General features: G+C 32.3%; 1 non-coding gene across 1 annotated transcript; it reads left to right on the top strand.

Moving 5' to 3' along the window:
• The first annotated feature begins 592 nt into the window (after positions 1-592).
• LOC148764109 (small nucleolar RNA R71) lies at positions 593-699 on the top strand. Its single transcript, XR_016024906.1, has one exon. It is a non-coding gene; the product is annotated as a small nucleolar RNA R71 (small nucleolar RNA).
• Positions 700-3,129: the final 2,430 nt, after the last annotated feature.

Below are 3,129 nucleotides of genomic sequence, written 5' to 3' on the forward strand. Positions count from 1 at the left end.
ATAATCAAGGTAGTGGATGTAAGTCTTGGATCGAACCATTATAAATTCCTGTGCATTGTTCTCTGTTTTTATTTTCTTTGTTCTGAAAATTAGTTCCTTATCTTGTCAAGAGCCGATTTGTGCTATTCACCTCCTCTCTAACACATATTATTAGGACCAACATTAGGATGATTCCTCCAACTAGGATTATAAGTGTTGGAATAGGGATTGTTCTGTTGCCTATTTCCAACAAATTGACAAGACTCAGAATATATGGGACAATTGTCATTGGAATGTCCTTCCCCACAAAATTCACATGTCATAAAGGAGTTTTGAACAACATTTAACTCTCAGTTTATCTATTTTCTTTGCGAGAGATGCCAATTGTGTAAAGACAGTGCTTATTGCATCTAATTCATGAATTCCAACCATTTTTCTTGTACCCAATCTTTCAGATGGCCATTGATAATTATTAGAAGCTATCTCTTCGAGCAAATCATAAGCCTCATCAATGGATTTACTCATGAGTGCACCTTTAGCGGCAGCATCAATGGTAGTTTTAGAAGGTCCTAGGAAACCATTATAAAAAGTTTGAACTAGTAGTCACTTAGGTAATCCATGGTGAGGACACCTTCTTATTAAATCCTTATACCTTTCCCAAGCCTCATATAGTGATTCGGAATCAAATTGTATGAAAGAAGTGATATCATTCCACATCTTTGCTGACTTTGCAAGTGGGAAGAATTTTGCTAAGAATTTTTTAGCCAAATTATCCTAAGTATTAATGGAACCAACAGGAAGCGAATTTAACCAACTCTTTGCTTTATCTCTCAATGAAAAAGGTAAAGGCCTCAATTTTATGGCATCATCAGTAACACCATTAGCCTTGAATGTATTGTAGATTTCTAGGAAATTTACAATATGAGCATTCGGATCATCATTAGGCAAACCCCCAAACTAAATAGCAGTCTGAATCATCTGAATGATTGATGGCTTCATTTCAAAGTTGTTGGCTTGAATAGGAGGTCTTCAAATACTAAAGTGGAGATTTTGTACTCATGGGACTATATAATCCCTCACAGGCTTGGTCTCTTCCCCTTGTTGATCAACCATTGTTTTACTTGGAGCAGAAATGTATTTGTATTTCCTCCAAAGTCTTCAAAAAGTTTTTTCGATTTATGGATCAAAAAGAACAATTTTCAAATTTAGGCTCTTCACATACAACGACCAAAAGTACTTGAAAAATTAAAGAAAAGAAAAGTCTATATTGAAGCTAAAAATGCTTGGTATTAATATTAACAAGGAAGAATTAAAAATCAATTTCTCGACAATGGTGCCAAAATCTTGTTGTTCAATTTTCTACCCACGCAAATGCACGTATCGCAAAGATAATATAGAGATGAGTAGAGTGTCAATCCCACAGAGAATTGAATTAATCCTTATTATTAACTACTAAAATTAACACACCTTAATTTTATCTAAACAATTAAAATTAAAAAGGAAAATTTAAATTAATAAACTAAAAACTAAAACTAATATATCAGCAAATTTTACTTCTAGTGATTAATAGACCTAAGATTACGATATCCCTCAATACTTCATTTGAATATTGTCTCTCTCGTGACTTAGTTTAATGGATTAAGTTGCTAACCTAGAGTCCTAAATTATTTATCAGTCTCTGTCGAGTTTCTTAAAAAAATATCTCTCTCAATTAATTTTCTATATGTCTATGCAAATTGTATTGAAAAAAGATTCATTAAGTTTGTGCTCTAATTTTGGCTACATATGGCTTATAGGTGTATGTCTAACTTATATGCAAATCAAACCACCTAATCAACTAAGTGTCTTCGATCATACGCTATTCTATTCAAGGTTTACCTAAATCTCCTTCGTCAAGGCTTAACTTAGGTTCCCAATTCAATCTAATTGGTGGCCAGTCAACTAAAAACATTAAGAACAGAATAAAATAAACAACTTAAATCTATCAAACATAATCAGAAGAGAGATAAATAATTCATACTACATATTTAGTTCAATCATAATCTTAGATTAATAATTTAGTTCTCTATCAAGTCACACATCATCATTGAATAAAGTTTAAACATGAAGAACAAAACCAAGAAAATAAGAGAATAAAAGAAAAGATAGAAAAACTCAAGAGTTGTATTCTTGATCTCCAAATCACCTTGAATCCTTCAAATTCTTCGTAGCTTCAATGACTCTGTGGCTTGAGTCTCAACTATTAATCTGGTGTTTTTCTCTTCTTCTCTGAAAGGTTATTTTTATAGGCTTTGAAGTTAGGCCAAGTTGGGTGGAGAAAGAAGTCAATTCTAGCTAGGATTTCCTTATCAGACTATGTGAGTCATAGCCTTACCCAATTAATTAACAGAAATCATAATTGGTCTAGGACTACTACAATATGTTAAATTCAACAAGAGTTTTGACTACATATCAGGCTGAACTGGGTGAAGTGGCAAATGAAAGGTTGTATCTTTTTCTCTTATCTTTCCAATGGTCCAAAAATCGCTTCATTTGAAGCTCTGTAGAGAAAGTTATGGCTAAAATACCAAAATATATACAGTGCAAGTCTGCACCTTGAAATTGCTCTCATTTTTTTACTAAAATTCTTTTTTTATCAAATGCCTATAAAAGCACAAATAAATCAATAACAACCTATGTTAACCATATTAACACCAAATTAAGCATAAAATTAACCATGATTAGATTGACTCACCTAAAATAACTAATTTAAAATAATTAAATAAAATATACTAATTTCTATGTATTACTACAAGAACTATACTAATTTATTATCAAAATTAAGCCCAAATAACTTTATATCATATATTTATCAACCGCAGCCAAGATTTTTTAGCGTCGTGGCACTAAATTTTTGATACAATAGCGTCGTGGCATTCTAGCCTAAAAAACAATGTATGGTGTGTTTCATTTCACCAGTGTGGCAGCCTTATTCTCCTTAGTGCTGCAACCTTGGCTGTCTCTTAACTTTCCAATGGATCAAGAATCACATTAATTGGACTTCTGGAGTGGAAGATATGCTTCAAATACCACATCATATTCAGTCCATGTGTACTACTACAGTGCTCTGATTTAGACAAATATTTCAACCATGATGTGATCAGAATTGGG

This window comes from Theobroma cacao, chromosome 2, assembly GCF_053813885.1.
Source record: "Theobroma cacao isolate CCN51 chromosome 2, ASM5381388v1, whole genome shotgun sequence".
Lineage (NCBI taxonomy): Eukaryota > Viridiplantae > Streptophyta > Magnoliopsida > Malvales > Malvaceae > Theobroma > Theobroma cacao.